The sequence below is a fragment of the Pezoporus occidentalis genome, unplaced genomic scaffold, assembly GCF_034315485.1.
Source record: "Pezoporus occidentalis ecotype Australia unplaced genomic scaffold, CSIRO_AGI_Poc_V1 ctg188, whole genome shotgun sequence".
NCBI lineage: Eukaryota > Metazoa > Chordata > Aves > Psittaciformes > Psittacidae > Pezoporus > Pezoporus occidentalis.
In genome coordinates this window covers 497,187-519,771 of record NW_026913726.1, presented here as the reverse complement: position 1 = coordinate 519,771, position 22,585 = coordinate 497,187, and the positions used below count along the sequence as shown (strand labels likewise).

General features: G+C 44.4%; 1 protein-coding gene across 2 annotated transcripts in view; it reads right to left on the bottom strand.

Moving 5' to 3' along the window:
- NEGR1 (neuronal growth regulator 1) overlaps positions 1–22,585 on the bottom strand; it is a 272,552-nt gene that overhangs the window by 111,349 nt on the left and 138,618 nt on the right. The window lies entirely within an intron of this gene.

The following is a 22,585-nucleotide window of genomic DNA, read 5'->3' as shown; positions in this document are numbered from 1 at the left end:
CCACCCCTCTGGCTATGGGGCAGCTCACCCGCACTGACCAGGAGGCTGCACCTCAGGGCTACCATCCCCTGCATTCTGACTGCCCCATGGAGTGGCAGGTTAGGGACCACTGACCTGAGCTGTGTGCTGCAGACACTGACAAGCCAACGTGAAACATCGATTTCTCTCTGCAGACAGAACAATTTATCGCTCCGCTTTCCTAACACGCATATTGATTTCATTAACTTGTGTAATATCTAGAAATCACCAACATGACATAAGAAATGGATTATTGTTCTTCTTTTTATGGCTTGGACATAATAATTAGATTTTTTATGACAAATACATAGAAAAATTAAAATGTGCTTATGAGGGTTATTAAAAGCAGTGATGAACTCCATTTGCCACTAATTGAGAATCTATATGACTTTCAGTTTGCAATCATCAGATCTCACAGCATCTGGAAAAACTTCTGCTTTCCAAATTATTCTGTCTTCTCAAAGTTTCATACATTTTAGCATTTGCGTTCGCACGAAGATTTATTGTAATAAACCCTAATTTCCTAATTAACAAAATTAAAAACCAACAGCAACAAAATTCTAAATTCAAGGGACTTCTCATCAGGGCCTGCAGGGCCAGGCCAAGGGGAATGGCTTGAACCTGCCCGAGGGGAGACTGAGCTGAGCTCTTAGGCAGAAGCTCTTCCCTGTGTGGGTGCTGAGGCGCTGGCACAGGGTGCCCAGAGAAGCTGTGGCTGCCCCATCCCTGGCAGTGTTCAAGGCCAGGTTGGACACAGGGGCTTGGAGCAAGCTGCTCTAGTGGAAGGGGTCCCTGCCTGTGGCAGGGGTTGGAGCTGGAGGAGCTTTGAGGTCCCTTCCAACACAAACCAGGCTGGGGTTCTGTGATTCTTTCCTTCTCATCCTCTCCCCATTTATAGGTCCCACTGACTTCAGACCCTCAAGGATGGATGTGGTTCTGGGCAACCTGATCTACTTGAAGATGTCCCTGCTCATTGCAGGGAGGCTGAACTAGATGACCTTTGGAGGTCCCTTCCAACTCAAACTACTCTATGACAGATCCAGTTCTGTAGTTATAAGGATGAAGCATCTTGTGAGGGAACAACCAGAGACAATATAATGCTCCAAATGTGGGAAAGAGAGAAAAGGGACAAAAAAAGAGAAGAGTTAATCAAAGGAAAGCTTTCATGGGGAAAAAATAAATCCCAGTTGAAATGTTGTTTTTCAGAGTAAGTAATGTGTCTGAAATGTGGGTTCGAAGAGGAAGGAAGGGGGCTGCACTGGCAGCTAGCGGGGTCCCCAACAGTCTATTCTGCCACCTGTGGAGCTCGTCACTAACCATCACCACACAACACAACAGCTGTCATCCTGCAGTCACACACCACAGTGGCACTGTGAGGTGTACTCACTAGCAGAAGCAGATGTAACGTGTGCAGGAGATCACCCTGGCTGCTGTTCCACGCAGAAGCCAGTGCTGCTGAGCCAGCCCGGTGGCGATTAACCATCACCTCATGTGCTTGAGGAGCTTCACTCACTGCTCCTGACCCCCGACCCGGCCATAAATCCAACCCTGCTCACGCATGGTCTGGGAGTGGACACCCTCCAACCGGTGGCTTGATGCAGGCAGCAGACGATGCAGAATACTTGTGACCCCAAACTGAGAATGGGCAGACTGCAAAGAGTCCCCCCTGAAGGCTGGATATAGAATAGTTAGGGTTGGAAAGGACCTTAAGATCATGCAGTTCCAACCTGTCCATGGGCAGGGATACCTCCCACTAAACCATCTCACCCAAAGCTCTGTCCAACCTGGCCTTGAACACTGCCAGGGATGGAGCATTCACAACCTCCCTGGGCAACCCATTCCAGTGCCTCACCACCCTCACAGTAAAGAACTTCCTCCTTATATCCAACTTAAACTTCCCCTGTTTCAGTTTGAACCCGTTACCCCTTGTCCTGTCACTACAGTCCCTAATGAAGAGTCCCTCCCCAGCATCCCTATAGCCCCCTTCAGATACTGGAAGCTGCTCTGAGGTCTCCACGCAGCTTCTCTTCTCCAGGCTGAACAGCCCCAACTTCCTCAGCCTGTCTTCATACAGGAGGTGCTCCAGTCCCTGAGCATCCTCGTGGCCTCCTCTGGACTTGTTCCAACAGCTCCATGTCCTTTTTATGTTGAGGACACCAGAACTGCACACAATGCTCCAGGTGAGGTCTCACAAGAGCAGAGCAGAGGGGCAGGATCACCTCCTTCGCCCTGCTGGTCACGCTCCTTTGGATGCAGCCCAGGATACGGTTGGTTTCTGGGCTGCAAGCGCACACTGAAGCTGGCTCATGTTCAGTTTCTCATCAACCAGCACCCCCAAGTCCTTCTCCTTGGGCTGCTCTGAATCTCTTCTCTGCCCAACCTGAAGCTGTGCCTAGGATTGCTCTGACAAAACTTGCTGAGGGCGCACTCAATCCCACTGTCCATGTCAGCGATGAAGATGTTAAACAAGACCGGTCCCAACACCGATCCCTGAGGGACACCACTCGTTACTGGTCTCCAGCTGGACATTGAGCCATTGACCACAGCTCTTTGTGTGCGGCCATCCAGCCAGTTCTTTATCCACCGAGTGGTCCATCCATACACCCCATCGCCATCAGTGAAGTCATTAGAGAGTGCAAGTCGTGGCACTACAACACAAAACTCATAAGCTGAGCTTGCTTCCAGTGCTTTAAGAAGCAAGAAACTATTCCACTGTTTCAAACCACCCCAGATTTTGTCAAGGGTTTAAATAATTTATATCTAGACAAATCCCCTTCCTCTCCAGCACACGTAAACACCGCTCTCATTTGCAGGCCTGGAAGCAGTATTGATCCCTGAACACCTCTGAATGCCACATCTAAAACACCTTATTTAAAAATAAACACAACCATAAACATCACCAAAAACTCGTTCCAACCAAATTGTTTTCAGAGTTGAACATATTGCACCAGAGTGTCTGTCATAAAGCGATAATTGTGCTTTTTAGTGTTGCAAAATCATTTGTCAACACTCAAAAAAACCCTTTGCTCCACTTTTATATATACTTTTTTCCTTCTTTTTCAGAATACATTGGAGTTGCCAGACAAGGAATATTATTACATCCTCCTCTGTTCAGCCCTGGTAAGACACACACACACACACACACTCACAGATTGGAGCAAGTCCAGGCAAGGCCATGGAGATGATGGACATCCCAGGGAACAGGAGCCACTAACACTGAGATTGTCAAACAGGAGCAGATGAGCAAGAGTAGATGAATAGCAGGCGTTTGCATTGGTAGCAGTTTGTTGAGTTTAAAACCAGATATTTACATCGCTGCATTTTAAAAGGTCTGGGTTTCAGAGGAGAAACCCTTCACGGACGAAGTCCCACCCCAAACTCCCAGCCTAAGGCAAAGGCAAACAAGGTTTTTCTTTGGGAATCGAATTCCTTGGAAGCCAGGAATAGTGGGAACTGGAAGTTACTGAAAAATAAAAGTTCAAAATTTTTCAAGCCAAATTCATCTACAGAACAAGTTCATTGCCCATGTGCTAGCAATGTTTTACCACTCCTAAACATCAATGCCTATGAAACACATTACAGTGCCAGCCTTGAACTACAGCACCTCATCTCCTCCTGGCTTCTGAAAATGGGGAGTCATCACAGAATCCCAGCCTGGTTCGTGTTGGAAGGGACCTTAAAGCTCCTCCAGCTCCAACCCCTGCCACGGGCAGGGACCCCTTCCACTGGAGCAGCTTGCTCCAAGCCCCTGTGTCCAACCTGGCCTTGAACACTGCCAGGGATGGGGCAGCCACAGCTTCTCTGGGCACCCTGTGCCAGCGCCTCAGCACCTTCACAGGGAAGAGCTTCTGCCTAAGAGCTCATCTCAGTCTCCCCTCGGGCAGGTTCAAGCCATTCCCCCTTATCATATTCATGATATCTTCTAAATGAAGCTGAAGCTCAGCAGCAATAACATTGTTCCCACCCTACCTGCACCCAGCGTGGTTCATTTAACTGCTTATGAATGCATAAAGTGCAGGTAACCATTAAACGACTCTCCATGTAGTGTCATCTTTTGTCCAGCTACCCCCCCCCCCCCCCGTCATCAAACACTGCACAATGTTTTTTTCATGTTTAACAAAACAGAAAGTTGAGCTCAATACTTAGTTTGTTGTAAAATACCCCCCAAACACATATGGTTTATATAGTTCCTACACTTCTGAACCAGTGGAGTAAATAACAGGCAGAAGCAGAGCACAGCCCGTGCTGGCGTGGCACAAATCTTCATTTACGTGGCAATCAGTCACCAACTGGGAAAGCTGAGAAGATTTTTTGCCTCTTTTGCATTTACATGATTAGTTCTTTAACAGCATTTTGATTGAAGAGCATTGCCTAAAGGTCCCCACCTCTGCTTATTAAACACACTTTGTCTTGTGTGCAGCGGAACACTGGCACGCTGGTTCTGATAAAAGAAATTAGGGGTGGGCTGTGAAGAAAAATGGCCATATCTTGATTCTTCATTTATTTCCAATCCATGTCAAGGCTAAAGAGTGAGGAAAACCTCATAAAAGTGCTACTTCTGGAAGTTTCTGATTCATCTTTTCCCCTCACCTCTTTCATATCAGCAGTAGCACAACCATCCTTTGTATAAACTAATGTAATATCCTGTGTGTTTTAACTAGAAATGTGTTATCACGTATTATCTGTTATCAGTGATCAATTTATTCCAGGCCAACTTGAATGTCAGTCGTGAATGATAGAGAAAAGACCCGCGTTGCCACAGCTAATGCAGAATTGGCAGGGAAAATCAGATTGAAACTGTGTAAGCAAGTGACCTATCTGTTGTAGCTATTGTATTTCTATCAACAGCATCCTGGAGTCACAGGGGCAGGAAGGGCTCCTGGAAGCGAATACTGGCTGGCTACAGGCTGACACAGCTGGATTCCCATCTGCAAGATTCTTCCTATATCATTTGTTTTGGCACTGAAATATTGGCCTTTACCTGCTTGACTTGCAGCAGTGCCACTTCTCAAAGGTCATGATCTATTTTAACCTAGAGGATGATCAGGGGCTGGAGCACCTCCTGTATGGAGACAGGGTGAGCAAGTTGGGGCTGCTCAGCCTGGAGAAGGGAAGCTGTGTGGAGACCTCGGTGTAGCTTCCAGTATGTGAAAAGGGTACAAGGATGCTGGAGAGGGACTCTTCATCAGGGGCTGTAGCAATAGGACAAGGAGTGATGGGTTTAAACTTAAACAGGGGAGACTGAGCTGAGCTCTTAGGCAGAAGCTCTTCCCTGTGAGGGTGCTGAGGCGCTGGCACAGGGTGCCCAGAGAAGCTGTGGCTGCCCCATCCCTGGCAGTGCTCAAGGCCAGGTTGGACACAGGGGCTTGGAGCAAGCTGCTCTAGTGGAAGGGGTCCCTGCCCGTGGCAGGGGTTGGAGCTGGAGGAGCTTTAGGGGCTCTTCCAACCCAAACCAGGCTGGGGTTCATTCTGTGATTCTAACCTCAGTCGAAGTTGAGGAAGGTGCAAGAGACCTGGAAAGACATTACTAGTGTCAGATGTGTCATCTGCCTTGGTGCCATCCCTCGTGCTGCCTCATTACCACTGAGCTGATAATGACCCTGTGTGCCCTGACTGTCCTTGGACCCTGGGAGGGTCCCATTAAAACAGTTTATTCATCTCCAGCATCAATACCTCAACTAAGTGCATGCATTTGTATTCATCAAAACGGACTTAAACTGAGCCATGCCTTGGAGATGGGAGTTAAACACAAAGTGAATTTATACTTGAGAGGTTTGCAGCAGCCAGAGTTTTGCTGTTGATTCAGCAAAGCAAGGGGGGTTTTCTGCATCACTAAACCAAAAACACATGGTTGCTGTCGGCTACATGTGCCTCACATGCCACTTCTCGGAGGGTCAGGCTCTCACCAAGGTTTTGTGAGCAATGGGCCCAGCATGTGAGCAGTGAGAAGGATGCTCCTATTGTACCTGGAGGACTCTCACCAAGCAAAGAACAATTCATAATGTGCACCAGAATAAATTCATAAACTCAGATAGTGCTACTGCATGAAAGTTCAAGTGATAGAAGCCAGAACAAAAAGGGCTAAATTTATCACTAAAATTACTGAGCAAAAAAGATTAAGAAAATCTTACTACCTATGTATCAACTTTATCACTGTGATTGATTTTCACTTAAACACATAAAATTCAACTTTTTTTCCTAAATTTTAGTAAAATAAAGAAAATTTAACAAAAAGCAAAAAACATCAGATGGATTTTTCCTGTTACTGAATACTAACTGATTTACAGGGACTGTTTTTACACTGTTATGCTAATACCTCTAGTGCTTATGCTCTGATGCTCATGCTGTGATGCTCTGAGGTACGTCCATGGTCTTCAAAGACTGAAAGCAAAAGAGCTCAGCAAAGAACTGCATATATCATACATGATTTTTTATACATATATATATATAAAACACATGAGAGGGGTTGGCCCTGAAGTGGAAGCAAAGCACCACTTCTCCAAGGAGGGATGGTGATGTTTTTTCCAAGCGTGGCGCCTCTGGACAAGCACATTGGCCCAAATCCCCCAGTTATGGCAGCAAATAAGAGCCTGACAGCCAGAACCTGCTCAGGAGGTGGGAAGGACATGCTCTGAATGAAGGCTGATGGGCAGAATTAGTTGTGATGCTGAAAGTTCTCTGAAAGACGAACATGACAGCTTTCTTTTTCGAGGCAAATCGAAGGGTCTTCATCTCTTACCCACAGTTACTTTGTCATGCAACCATTTCTCCATCAGCGAAGGAGCAGGCTCTCTGCAGATAATCATTCTTCAATTTCTGATGCCATAGATTTTCCCTATTTTCTGTGACTCATATTGTTCACTTGGTAAATGCAGAGAGAAGGGAAAGGGCGAGCACTTGTTCTCTCTGCAGCCCTTTCATCACTCTCCTACATTTTTTCATTACTGTACTCAATTTATCACTGAGAAAATACAGAAATAGAAAAGCTATATTCTTTGCCTCGAGATGGGTTTGTTATCAGCAGTTTGATGCTTTGTAAAGAAAAGAAATGTAGAAAATAAAATTGCCATTTCTGTTAATTGATTTGCAAAACCCTGGCTTTAAATCAGAAAACCCTTACCCAGCCTCAACTCCAGCAAGATTTTGTTTTGCTTTCCAAGCTTACCGTCTTTGTGCCTTAGGTGGAAGACCGTTCCCAGGCACATTGACATGGACAGATTGCTGTGTCCCCAGCTGGTGGATTCCCCCTTTGACAGGTTTCTGGTTTCCAACAGAGGGAACAACTGTGGTGTTGCTGGCTTATCACTGACCACTGCTGGATAAGCCTCACTGGGCAGTCAGCAGAGGTTTTGGGGTGCCAAACCCAGCCACCAGCATTCCTTATGGACACCTCAGCTCTCTGCCTCGCTCAGCCTCCTCCAAAGACTCCTTGCATGTTCCCGCCGTTGCACAGCCTGTGTAAGGGCTGACTTGAGCACATTTCCCTGTAGCACCGGCACATTTGGGTTTCTAAACACCGTTTCAGCTGTACTTAGCTAGCTGGGAGCAATTAGGTGCTTTTCTGTTGACTGCCTAATTATTCTTTTTAACTTCTTAAAGCGCAGCTGAAATTGGTTAAAATGAAAAGCAAATCACTTGATATACAAAAAACCCCTTTACTGATTCCTGCTACCAATAGCACTGTAATGGGATGATGCTGTGTTATGTCTTTCTGGTGAGAAAAACTGAAATGAAGGGAAATGAGAAGAACATATTTCTGCAAGACACGAAGTCCTCAAAGCAATCGTGTCCCGTAAACCAGCCTACAACATGTGCAGGTGTGGATGGGGTGCTTTCGAGCTTCAGGGAGAATCCCTCGTCCCAAATAAAGATTGTCAGAGTATGGATAGAAAAAGAACTCTCTTATTTGGAAAGTCTTTCTGTGCAAATAGGGATGAGACTTGTGTCTTTTATGGTCATTCCTCCTCAAAGAGAAGGAAAACTGCCACAGTGAAATGTCGCTCGGGCATACAGAAGATGCAGAACAGGCCTCCCATCTTCCATCTTTCATACTCTGTTTTTCCTGCTACCTGGGAAAGCTTTCAGACTTACCAGAAGCTACTTTCAGTAAGCAACACTCTTCAATCAAACCGCTGCTAAGGATTTAATCATGTAAATGTAAAAAGAAAAAAAAAAAAGAGAAAAAAAGAATTAAAAAAAAGGCAATAACCTATCGGCTAAACGGAAAGTTTCCCAGTTGGTGACTGATTGCTGTCTAAGTAAAAGGTCTGAGCCACAGACAATATTCCACTTCAGCTGCATTGTTTAAGCTAATTTAGCGCACACTGATACGAAAGTACTCTGAGAAATCAGGGATTCTTTCTGTACATTTTCCAGACCACTGAATGTGTGATTCATTTAATTATTTCCTAGGCAAATTATGTCAAATTTACTGTTTCGTTTTGATTTGTGCTTCAGACCCTCCTGCACATCCCACCACCCCCAACCCTCTGTCCAGCACTGGAGACTTGTGTCACTCCTGCCCAACTGCTGCTGTGGAAGGGCTAAGTACAACCATGGAAGGGATTCTGGGAGGGGTTATCGCAGAGAATCAATGCAAAAGCTTTATAACCAGTACCAGTGATACTGTTTGAATAATAAAGTTATTCCAATACATTGAAATGTAAGTAAAACTTATACACAAACGTTCTACCTGAAAATCCTCCCCACTTTAGTATACCCACAACTGGAATATAAGACGATCTTAGTGGTATATTGGTATAGAAACCTCCCAAAAAGAATGATTACAGATATGAAGGTGGTCAAAGGTAAAAGTAATACAGCATTCTGTCTAGGTAAAGGCATGATTACTCTGCACTGATTTTACATGCCAGCCTGTCGGGGGAGTGATCACTGAGGAAAGACAAGGAGAAAATTGTTTACACAAGGTAAGAAAAGAACAACTGGGTGGAACGGGATGGGATGAACGTCTGTCAGTTAAATACAGTCTGAATACACAGGCTTTGCACAAGAAACAGTCAGAATGCTTCAAAAACCTCATGGTCCACAGGAAACGTGGGAAGGCCTCTCTCTGCGGTTAAGCAGACTTAGACTGGAAAAGGACAATGATATACAAGCAGAAATGTGTAGACAGATGTGCATATAGATCTCTTCTACCTGTGAAGCACCATTAAAGACCTACCTGGTCCTCAAGGCCAAGACAGCCTAGTCAGATTTCCCTTCTTTTAAAAGGCTCAAGTGAGCCAGCACCGTGCCCTCCACTCCCTTCCCTATCATTACATGCGAGGCATGGTGGCTTAACACACTACCTAAAGGGCCTGTTTCCTACTCGTTCCAGTCTGCCAAAAATATTCTATACCCTTTCTTTCTTCCTATGCCATTAGGTATCAGCTACACTGCCCTCGTTTCTCCAGAAGGTGTCAATAATTTGCTAGTTATTGCATGAAGACATACACATTTATTACTAAAACCCCACCATTCCTCTTCTCTTTTCAGACAAGAAACTAAATACTACATGGTTAAATTTAAAACAAATGGAGAGAAAAGCATCGTTTGGTCAACCTGAGGAGCAATGTAACGGAGCAATTCCCAGTAAACTTCTATTTCCCATTCTGTGTCATTATGGATAAAGTAACAGTTGTGCTCAGTCTTCATGAAATGGAGAAGCTGCTTACTCAGGGCGTGCAGGCTGCAGACTGCTCAAGTCGCCGTGCACATTTAGATGTGTATATATATATATATAGATATGAAAGATGAATTCAGACATCAGTGGACACAGAGATTTACATTGGAATCTTTTATACAACCTGCCAAAGACCAAGAGAAACAATATAGAATAGAATATCAGAGGTGAACACCATCAGGAGTCCTTACAGGCAAAATGAATAACCAAAGGTTTTGGCAGATAAACAGTAATAGGCTTGCTGCCCCCCCTGCTGTCACATGAACTATGTAAAAGATGTGTGAGGATTCAAGGTGCATTTTGCCTTTTGGAGAATGTTCTGGGTTGGTTGTTCCTGCAAGGCTGGATGACAGATTTACTCTGTATTCCCAATATAGTTATTAAAATAATTTCCCTTGACAGTTCTCTGACTGCATCACTCCCCCTTCTTTGAATCCCAACCATATGTCTCTGCTTACTTCGCATTTTAAGTATCTTGCTCTTATCTGAAAACAACTCAGTGTCCTCCACTCCTCAGCACGTGCCCACTCTTGCCCTTTACAACACAGATGTGCATTTCAACAGCCTCCAGAGCCACCTGCTTGAACAGAATCATAGACTCCTTTGGGCTGGAAGGGACCTCAAAGCTCATCCAGCTCCATCCCCTGCCACGGGCAGGGACCCCTTCCACTAGAGCAGCTTGCTCCAAGCCCCTGTGTCCAACCTGGCCTTGAGCACTGCCAGGGATGGGGCAGCCACAGCTTCTCTGGGCACCCTGTGCCAGCGCCTCAGCACCCTCACAGGGAAGAGCTTCTGCCTAAGAGCTCATCTCAGTCTCCCCTCGGGCAGGTTAAAGCCTTTACCCCATGCCTCATCCTTACCTGCTCTTATAACAAGTCCCTCTCCATCCTCTTCCCCTTCCTTTCATCCACAGCAGGGAGCCGCACAGAAAGCACCATCCCCAGGACATCAGGTCCTGCTGCTGATGTGATTTCCACGCTGAAGTAGCTGAATCCCACTGCCTGTGGAGCTGATGTACCTTACCCGGTGAAGAGCAAACACCAGCATCCACAGCCATATCACTTCACAGATGCTGCCAAGCGTTAATTAACTCTTGGGAAGTCAGGTCTTTCAAAGGGGAGTCTTTTCCAAGGGTGACTTAAAACATGTCATCGGCCAGTCATACCTAGGAAAAACTGTTGCACCTTGTCAAATGACCCCTTAAAAATGGGGCTGAAAGAAAGAGAATCAAGCAATGACTTTAACACTGCTCCAGGGGAAGATCAGGAGTATCAGACATCTCTGACGTGTCAGTCTCACCTTGGGGTGGGGGCTTATGGCAGAGATCTCCCCAGGGGACCTGCTCTGGCTCTGTCTGCCCACAAATCCCAGTCTGGAGATTTCCTCCTCCCCAGAACCTCCACATTGAGAACATGAGGACTTTTCTTGAACGCTTTTCCTGCCCTTTGTGTCCTCCTTGCAACAACTGCATTTGAATACGTGTTTTAACCTGCTAACATCCCCTGCCCACGGGTATGAAATCTGTCATGTCTTGTTGGGTGTTATATTTCCTACTATTATTTATGTTCATGCCTTTCAGTTTTACTGTCCTTTCAACTTCCTTTACAACGCCTAAAACTTTTTGAAATCATTCTTCCCCAAATCAGGCATCCCATTGCAGCTCAGGCTTCACTGGGGACAGACAAAGCAGACCAGGTACAAATCATTCCCACCCAGATACTGCATCTCCAGATGACGTCTGCCCTTTTCCTGCAGTATTTATGCTCTTGTCTCAGATTTAATACATGCTCACTATAACTCTATGAAAGCACGGCTGCCTCATTTGTGTATCTGAGTTCTCCCCAAGACTGCTGTCCTGTGCTGTCCTTATTGAATTTCATCTTATTGATTCCAGCCCATTTCTGAAATCCATCATTTTGAATTTGAAGCCTGCTGTCACAAGTACTTGCACTTCGATGGCACCTGCAAATTACAGAGATGTATTCTCTAGTATGCCACCTAATTCATCTATTGAAATCCCTATTCAATCCTTCTGGAACCATGACAGACCCACTCAATGTGTCCTTCCTGCTAGACAGTGAATTACTGCCAACTGCTCCTGCAGCAGGATCTGAACAAGCTGTGGCCCCCCTTACAGCCACTTGATCAGTGCCCTGAGCCCCATCCAAGCATCGTGTCTGACACACACAGTTCTTCCTGAGACCACTTAGATCACAAGTGTCATCCTGATGTATTCCTGTGTTTCTGTGCACTGAGGGACACCTCTCATTACCGAACTACACACTGCTTATCCTCAAGAAAATGGTCCTTTAATTGCACCAAATGCAAATATACACTGAGCAAGTTACAACTGAATAAATTGGCTCAATTCATAAAGGCTTATTCCCTGAATTAAGTCCATTTGTAGGTATTTACTCAGTATTTACATAACGTAGAAATTAGTAGTGATTATCTAACATTTAAACTTGGAATTGCTTTCCACGTTATTAATCCCTTGTGTTCCTGCAGAACTGCTCCCACAGCACCTAAGAGTGTTTCGAGTCCTATGATTTAATCTTCATGATGTTCCAATGACGCGGGAAGCATTAATATTAATGGGGATTAATGGGATCATTAATATTCACATTTTACAGACAGTTAGCACCCATTTAAAATTAAACTGTTACCTGCCCAACAGTTCTGGATACCTGAGCACAGACAGGGCACACAGCATCTTCCAATGGACTTGCAGCTTCCCACTGCTGCAGGAGAGGCCGGGAAGGGCGCCAGACGTTGGGTGCCCACTATGACCATGGGGTGCCAGACATTCACACACAAGAAGGGGAAAACAAGCTTGCTCCAGGTTCCTAACTTTGCAACTTGTAGATCCTTTCGGGAACAGTATCAACAGCAAATAAGTGATTTGACCTCAGTGCTAGAACTGTCCCAACTCACAGAATAGCAGAATCCCAGCCTGGTTTGGATTGAAGGGGTCTTAAAGTCCATACAGTTTCAAGCCCTGCCACAGGCAGGGACACCTTCCACTAGAGCAGCTTGCTCCAAGCCACATCCAACCTGGCCTTGCACTCTAAATGATCTTAAAGGTTCAGCCAACAAACCCAGTGTTTGCTCAGACTAAATTGAAACAAGAGTTTTATTTCTGAAATGGGCACAGAACTGCTCTAGAGGACATTTGTGGCTCTCAGTTGCGCATTTTGCCTCTTACCCTTTGCTGTATTACCTGTAAACTCAAAGATTTCCTTGGAGAAAAATGCAGCAAGCTTTTTGGCTTTCCCAACATGTGCAGCATAACACTGAGATGGTGACGGGATCACTCTGTACCTTTTCATTAACACAAAAAGCACTTTCCACCAAGCATTGTCCTAATAATGGAATTTATAACGCTTTAAAGTCCCACAGTTTTGCCTCAAGCATCATCTCTGGGCCAGCAAGTACTTGAATGAATGCCAGCTCCCTGTCAGGGTATTTAATTTCACTAAGAAAGGTCCAACTGAAAATTTTGCCTTAATTTCAGCCATGGAATCACAGCAATAGATTCAATTTCTGCTTCCACTGTTACAGTGATATATACCCTTTGTTAGGATGTACGATTACCACCCGGAATGTTCCTGCTCACAGAAATCAATGAGAATGACAAATGTACAGGGATTATCTGCACTTGTCCCTATAAATTACACTGCTTATTAGAGACTCCAATAACAACGAATAAATCAAATCTGTACCACTATAGCAAAGTATCCCAAGGATCAAAACCATTCCAAGTAGACAGCTCACTCCAGCTAAAAGGCCTTCTTGAGCCAAGTACTCAAAATCCTTCAGTTCTTGGCTCCAGAGTTTCAACATTCAACTAATGACTTTGCTTTGATAACACAGAGCATCACTTCCCCTCTGAGGTAAAAATCACAGCAGGCACTAGTCTGTGCTGGGTAACTATGTGACTTATCAGATTCATACATAAATAACCATTTCTCAGGGTGAATGAGCATCTAGAGTAATCTACAGGATTGCAAAGTTAAAAAAGACTAAGCATATTCTGTTGGCATCGCCCATGCTGAAGGCACGGCCAGTTTCCCTTTGGGAGAAGGCACTGTGGCCAAATGGCAGAAGCATCAGTAGAAGTGGTCAAGCTCCACGGACGCCCTTTGCTATCCTCTCTGGCTGGCATTTCCATTGGGAGATAAGCGTGCTTCTGCAGGGAGAGAGCCAGAGAAAAGCTCTGTGAGCCATGGGGGAGCCCAGAGCGACCCAGCTGGGAACACTGATCTGCTGCCTCCCTGGAATCACCCCCGGCTCAGGGCTTAGCATGGATTTGAGAACTTATTCCAGGAGAGGGGCTTTGGACAAGGGCCTGCAGGGCCAGGCCAAGGGGAATGGCTTTAAGCTGCCAGAGGGGAGACTGAGCTGAGCTCTTAGGCAGAAGCTCTTCCCTGTGAGGGTGCTGAGGCGCTGGCACAGGGTGCCCAGAGAAGCTGTGGCTGCCCCATCCCTGGCAGTGCTCAAGGCCAGGTTGGACACAGGGGCTTGGAGCAAGCTGCTCTGGTGGAAGGGGTCCCTGCCCGTGGCAGGGGTTGGAGCTGGAGGAGCTTTAAGGTCCCTTCCAACCCAGCCGTTCTGGGATTCTATGAACTGGGAAGGTGGGGGGTTGTGTGTTTGGTTTCTCTAACTTGGCCAAAGGCAGCAGGGAAGGCACACTCAGTCTGGGGAGTTGTGCCAACACAGCTCTCTGCTACCAATTCACCCAGGCTGAGTGGTACATAAACTTACCTCAGAAAAGAAGGGAAACTGGAAACAACTTAAAATTACCCTTGCCGCTACCAGCTTGACACCCATCCGCAGCAGTGTGGTTGTGCCGCTCTAAGTTTCACTGTGCTTCCATTAGTGCCACAAGCCCATCACCAGCTGGAGGAATCGATGTGGGCACAAAGCATATGGTAGATGGAGTCAGAAAAATACCTGCTGATGCTCTACAGCCTTGAAAGCTCTGCCTGGGAAACCTCTTGCTCAAGGGTTTTTCAAGGGGGATCACGGGTATGTGCAGGATGAAATCATAGAACCCTTGCAGCCGTTCCTAATATTCAGTTTTCCCAGGCCTATTCCATTCATCTTTCCAGGAAAAAAGATACACAACATGGAGTGGGCAAACCTCTTGTTTCTTCTACCCGTCAATACGCGTGCTACTGTGAAAACACAGATCAGCAGTGGAGATGCCTCGCACAGTTAGGACACTTCAGAGCTGGGAGGTTCCTTTGATAATTTTCAATTTCAATCTACGATAAGCCAAAGCAAGCTTTTCCTGCTGTTAGAAAACGCTTTTGCAAGGTGAAAGCCTCATCATAAAGCACTGTGATCAGTGGATATTTCTGTCAGGGTGAAATAGATATTTACAATGCAGGGTTTGAGGATTTACTCAACATTGGTTTTATTCTTTCCACTGCAGAGAAACAGAGGTTATTAAGAGCATTCTGTGAACTATTAGTTTTGGGACTCCATGGTAATGAATTTCTCCTTGCTGGAAATACTTGAGACTGACAGAGTTAATCGCACTTGAGGTGTTTTTACCCACACATCTGCAGGTCAGGAGCAGACACGCTCACAATATAAACCTGTGAATTATTTAGGGAACTTCAATTTGTGACCAAATTAATTTTTAAACTCATTTAGAAAAGAGTATGTGATGATGGCTAAAGCAAAAGATAATATGTTAAATGAAGTTTTGAGCTCCTTGCCATGGCACAAAGGGTCTGTTCTAAATGAGGCACATGAAGAAATCAGTTGATCTCACTGGGACTCTGAGCAGCTTCCTGTGATTTCTGAGTGTAGGATGAGGTGGTCAGGTTCTGATACTGCTGCATCTAGTGGTCTGCTGTACACGCAGTAAGTTGTGCTGATAACCAGTGTTACGCAGGGAAGATGCTGGGCTCACCCTTAGCACCAAGGATGAGCCACGTTTGCTGACTCAAGGACCAGATAAATGGATTACGCTTCCAGCCACAGAAGAATAAGGGATTACGAGTGGTGTTTCCCAATCAGCACATAACAAAATGACAAACGTCTCTAGCAGTGCCCAAAGAAAACTTCAGATGAGTAAATATTGCTGTTACTGATGAGATCAGAGTTAAGAGATCAAGGGTCAGACACCAACGTGCTGGGAAAGCTTAGCTCAGTCAAATTGAGAGTGAGGTATAAGGTAATAATAAAGGATACGTTTCTAACATCAGTGACAGAGTGGAAAGACAGAAAAAGTGACTTTAAAAGGACAAGAACGGATTATTCTAGAAAAAACTTTGAGGAGATACATGAACTAATACATAACATAGAGAAAGGGAGTCCTCCTATTTACCTTTCCTCACTTACAATGGCATTAGATAAAAACATTCCGCCCAAACAATAAAGCCAAAGGCAGTCAAAATGAATTTGTGAAGATGTTAAAAACATGCAGAACATAAAGAATCATTTCCACATGGTATGGATGCCAGGAATGTGTGCTGGGTATTGTTTCCCATCATACAGGACCACAAATTAAGAGAAAACAACTGAATTTCAAACCGAACAGCACCTGAACTGTCTCAAGAAGGAAAAGCCATCATTTTCCCTGTGGGTAAGTTGTTGCCCACATCCCATTATGCTTTTTCTAATGTAAAATGCAAATTGTACTTGCTGAGTTGTCGCAGGGGTGTACAAAGCTCCTTCTGAGGGCCCCTGTGAATGGAAAGAAGCCCTGCCTGCTGTGCTGAGGAGGGATATCTCCATACAGAAAGTCAGCAGCTAACTTGTGTTTACAGAAATGAATGGAAACTTGGAGTAAGAAATTACTTCTTGTCCACAACAAACTCTGGGTATCTGTTCTAAGCAGAGTTCAGAGGGAAATAACGCAGCGTGGCTCATGCACCGGGACAGGAACGGGATTGGGAGAAGCCTGGAAAATGAAGCAATAAAAGACAACAGGCAGCGTGCTCCTGGAGGCTGCTCCAAGAGTTCTCCAGCACTGGTGGAGCACAGCAATCTGCTGGGCACACGCTTCCTGCAGCACCACCGCTGCTGTTAGACAGGGAGATTAGAAAGGATGAGTCAGAGGAGAGGTGCTCTGGAGTGATGATCAGAAATGGGGCAACTCCTCCAGCAAACAGGACAACCAATGGAGCAGAAACCAGAGTCCTTTGAAATCTGTGACAGGGAAACACATTGGAAAAGATTATCACAGGAATTCTATTGGAAAGCTAAATATAGAAGCACAGAATCCCAGCCTGGTTTGGGTTGGAAGGGACCTTAAAGCTCCAGCTCCAACCCCTGCCATGGGCAGGGACACCTTCCACTAGAGCAGCTTGCTCCAAGCACCATCCAACTCAGTGTGTATTCAACTACTTCAAATGCAGTCAAGGAACCCTGCTGAAAATGTATCCACAGTGGTATTCTGGATGCATTTTACTGCTTTAACTTTTCTGTACATTTTTAACTAAAATATACAAAGTCAGGACACAAAGCATGCTGAGAAATTACACCATGGTCACATTTTATCTCACTCGAAGCCAACATTGCATTCTAAATCTGGAAACTCAGATGGTGAGTCTGGATAAAAAACTGATTTTTTTTAATGAGTAGCCAAATTTCTAAGTTTTAATAAAATAAAATTCAGTTCACATAGAGCTGAGAAAGGAAAGTTTGGGTTTGAGGATTGAAATGAAAACCAATAGATTTTCCTTGGGGAAATATGAATGTTATTTTCACTCTAACCCAAAGCCCTGGGTGTCTTTTCCAGGTTACAGGATCCTGCCTAGCTCAAAAAACGGCTGTTTGGAAAAAGGCAGTTGAAAAGCTGAAGGCATAGGACACTGATTTCTAAAGAGCTATTCTAATTATCTGCTCATGTGTATCACGGAGGGTCTATTATCCCATGATACACCCCTCAGGCTATATTGTGATAAGGAAATGATGAGTAAGATCCTCTTCAGATGATGGCTTTTAAATCCTGACACTGACTTGAATGGGATCAGGATTTCAGAAACTGCTTTAAACCCACATTATTCTTGGTAAAAAGGACTGAAATCTGCGGGTGAAACCTTCCTGCCTCCATTGTACCTGTGTGAACCCCAAACTTCCTTCTTATCTTGCTGTGTCCCTAATTTGGGCTAAAAAGCACACCTCTATTTTAGCACCAACATTATTCCAGTGTTCCCTGTAGCGTTCCAGAGATGGACACTTAATCTTTTAAAACCATTTCATCTCCAAAGCTGGGTTTGGTAGGAACACTTTTTGGATATAAGATATACCACATATATACATTTTTATTTATAACCAGAATTCTGCAAGCTGGGGAAATCTGATATTAGAAATCCCTGAGATTTGCAGCCCCCAACACTCCTGGGTTTTAAGTCATTGGGAGAAAAGAGTGCATTTGTCTGGGCACAGTGAATTAGCAGAAATCAGCACCTTACAAAGCCTGAGACAAACATGATGTCAGGAAGCAAACCACAGTAGCACTTCAAGATTATATGCATGATAGAGAGCAATTCTTGTCAACACACAATTGTAGGCATTCTTCAGCTAACTTCCATTGAATAGCTGTATTAATTATAATAACACCACTTTTACTGTATTAAATACTAATTATATTTACATACTGATCCTATTCCTCAATCCTATTCAATCTTTTTCACAATACAGGGAATAAGCTGTTGAGGACAATGAGATAGTGGACTTGTATTTAGAATGTATCTCCCTGGCATAGACTGATTTAATCTGACACCTCCTTATCAGCATTCCAAAAGTCAGCAGAGAAGTCCAAAAGGCAGAAGCAATTAAAGCCATATTATTTAATGTGGTATTTAGATTTAATGATAGAGAAGTGTGTCTGCAGAAAATGGTTTAAGCTAAAGAGAGGTTATGATCTGAAAAGAGACTTACGGTGTTGCCTGTGCACTCTACACCTACCCACTGCTCTTGTGGCCTATAGAGGTTTTGGAATATTGATGGGCAAAATATTTGAGCTTGCTACCTACATTCCATTCACCAGGAAAACAAAACAATGTCTTTCCTTTGAAGTGTTTCAGACAGAAAAGGCTTTTTTTTGATAAAACACCCCTTTTACTGCATAATGGAGCTGTTGTGTTAATTATAATTTCTTTTGCCAAGGCTCTAGTTTACATAACAAAGCAAAGCTGCCAACTATTAAGGAAATTTTCCAGTTTTCTCTTCCAGATGATAGAAAGGGAAATAATATCATATTTTAAATGCAAAGTGGGGATGATTAAAATTTCTGTCTAAATAAAGTAAGAATCCTAAAGACAACAAAATGGGTAATCTCTGGGGACAATATCATTATCTTAATTCTATATTTTAGCCCTTACAATTATAAAACCTTACAAGCAAGCAAAAAATTAACTATTTTTCTTGGCTCACTGTAATGTCTTCAGCTCTGCTGGCCTTGAGGCAGGTTAGAAAACCACAGCCTTATAAATGTGCTTGTTTTTATCTAACTCCTGAAGTGCCTTTTATTCATTCAAATCTCCAATTCAAGTTCACATCTCTCCTGTGAGATTTTTGTTTAATTTTTTTCCTTTGAAATGAACATATTAGCCTGAAGGGATGGATGTTCAAAACATCACATCGAAAAAAAAGCTTGCCAAAAATTGTACTAAATGAACAGATTTGGTATGTGCATCTCCTCGAGCACACTTTCAGCATTTACCCATGGGGCCTGGCTATTCTGCTTGCAAAAATTCCTAAGATTTTATTTGAACAGCTAGGATAAAAGGTCTGTGTTCAGTAGTATAATAGAAGTTAGAGTCATATTATAGGGTTGTATTAAGAATCAATGCTATATGGTTTTCATTTTGCTATAGAGCCTTCGTGTGTGGTGCAAAAGATCTTGTACCATTTAACCATAGAATCATAGAAGAGTTAGGGTTGGAAAGGATCTTAAGATCATCCAGTTCCAATCCCCTTGCCATGGTCAGAGACACCTCACACTAAACCGGGTCACTCAACGCTCTGTCCAACCTGGTCTTGAGCACCGTGAGGGATGGAGCATTCACACCTTCTTTTGGCAACCCATAAATGAAAACCCATTTTATTTTCCTTGTTACTGCTTATATATTATAATCTGCATGAAGTGCAGCCCCAGTAATTTCAGTCATTGAGTGTTCATTGAATGGTTCTTTTAAGGAAGCTTTTAGGATTTGCTCCTGTAAATGAGTGATTACTGTTACTTGACTTGTTCTTTAAAGGAAAAGACATCTCTTAGTTGCACATGGTAAGGATAAAATCATAGAGTCATTTAGGTTGAAAAAGACATTTAAGCTCATCAAGTCCAACCATTACCCCAGCACTGCTAAGTCCACTATTAAACCATATCCCCATGTAGCCACATCTACACAGCTTTTAAATACCTCCAGGAACGGTGCCTGCAGCCCTGCCCTGGGCAGCCTGTTCCAATGCCTGAGCACCCTCTGGGGCAGGAATTGTTCCTCAGCTCCATCTAAACCTGCCCTGGGGCAGCTTGAGGCCAGTTCCTCTTGTCCCATCCCTTGTTCCTTGGGAGCAGAGCCCAGCCCCTCCTGGCTCCATCCTCCTCTCAGGCACTTGTAGGGAGCCATCAGGTCCCCCCTGAGCCTTCTCTTCTCCACACTGAACCCCCCAGGTCCCTCAGCCCTTCCCCATCACACTGGGGTATATTCAAATCATGAACACTGTCTGATGAAATTATAAATGCGAGGACTTTTAAACTCCTTAAAAACTACAAAGGTTTACAAAAGTGCAGAGGGATGAACATCTGAACCGTGACTCAGGCAAGAAGACACTAGCTGAAGTTTTGCTTTGTAACCAGATGTTTTGCTGGATATTTTAAAGCAAGTATCACAGAAAAACAACAAAATCATATATTCCCCATCCCTGGCAATGTTCAAGGCCAGGTTGGATGGGACTTGGAGCTACCTGCTCTAGTGCAAGGTGTCCATGCCCATGGCAGGGGGCTGGAACTGGGTCAGCTTTAAGGTCGCTTCCAACCCAAAGCAGTCTGGGATTCTCTGATATTAAAAATACTTTGGATCTGGATAGAACCCTTGGTTTTATCCTTCTGTTTCTCCCCCTTTATTCCCAGTTGGCAGTTCATCCCCACTCCCCATGGTGATTGCCACTTGTCATCATCACTCCTTACTGGGTGCAAGGTGGAAATCCAAGAGGGTGTCTGGCTGCAGTTATAACACCCATAATTAATAACTCTCATTCATCACTGCTGTGACAATATGCTTGCATAGCTGGATGAATAATTCATAGACAAACCCAAAGCCCCACCAGCTCACAGAAGTCACTGTTGTGTTAGATACTCAGCTCTGCTGCTCTTCGAACAGACACTGAAGTTGTGAAATTAAGCGTTTGAAAGCTCGGTGCAAGAGCAGTATTTTTGTGCCTGCTTGCCTCAAAGGCTGCTCTGATTTCGCTAATTGCCTCAAAGAGGGCTTCGATTTGCTGTTTGCTGCAAACAGTATTCTAATGCAGTTTATCCTGGGAGTCTGCAGCTGTGTTTGGTGATGTCTGGGGCTCGTTGAGCTCTTCTGAAATATATTCCCTCCTCTCCCCGTGAGAGCTGGTTTACGTCTTTGTAGATTGGACTCAATACCTTGAACCAGCTGAAGGCTTAAGGCCTACTGGCCTTTGACATAACCACTTCTCCTGGTGGGAAACCTCAAAATGTTTTCTTAGTTATGTATCCTAAAAATCTGAATCATCCCTGTAATTATCAAACAGAAAAAAGACGAGTAATTTGGATTACCCCCTGCCATAAATGTGCTCCTCTAAAAGCAAAGAGCATAGAATCACAGAGTAGTTTTGATAGAGTAGGATTGGGAAGGACCTTAACATCATCCAGTTCCAATCCCCCTGCCAAGGCTTTGTCCAACCTGGCCTTGAACACTGCCGTATTTCTAAGATGGCTCCAAGAGCTGCTTAAAGCCATGCCATCAAAATGGAAAACGTTTGGGTGATTGATTGTTTCAGTTTTACTCATCAAACAAGGGTTAATCACGTCTAGTCTAGTAATATTAATAAACCACTGATGAATCTGCTTCTTAAAGATCAGTGATTCCTTACCAATGAGACCCACTTTGTAGGTTTTGGTTGCTGATGCCTACTGGATGGGATGTAATGAAATCTGAGTATTAACAGATGTCAGTATGTACTTACTCATTTTCTTCCATTTGTTCTTTCTGTTAAGGGATTTCAAATTAAATCACACTTTCAGGCACCTCTGAAGTACTTATTATAACTTAATGATACTGCAATTACTGCTTCGTATATCACTTGTGCACAATTTCCAGATCAACTTCAGAGCTATTGGATCACACCAGGTCAGCCACCAGAACCAGGGCATTCATGCCACTGTCCCACAGCTAACAGCTCCTGTGTTTTCTAAACACCGAGACGTGCCCAAGCTCTGAGACCCATCCCTGACACAGTGCACTATTCATGTAACTGCTATTCTGACACACTCCCGTGAGCTGCTATAGGATAATCCAGATTTGGGGCCGTGAATGTGCTGAAGATGCCTGCACACTGTCACAGGGGAGAGGCAGAGGAGGCTGGAGCATGAAGCATGAAGTGGAGGGGGATGCCCAGACTGCAGTACAGGGGTGAGAGGGTGGGATCCTCCTACTGCTGCAGCTGGAGAGGAGCAGAAGCTTCCCCTTTTGAAGTCCAATGCAGAAATGAAAGCCTCCTAAACTAAACCTCAGTATGAAGGTATTGCAGATGCTAAAATGGGGAGCAGCAGCATCTTTAGTTCCCCTGTAGAGGACGCACCCTGCATGCTCACTGGATGGTTCAGGTTAGGCAACCTCTGCATCTGTTGGCCTAGCATCCTTTGATCAACAGCTGGAAAACCTTTCATACATC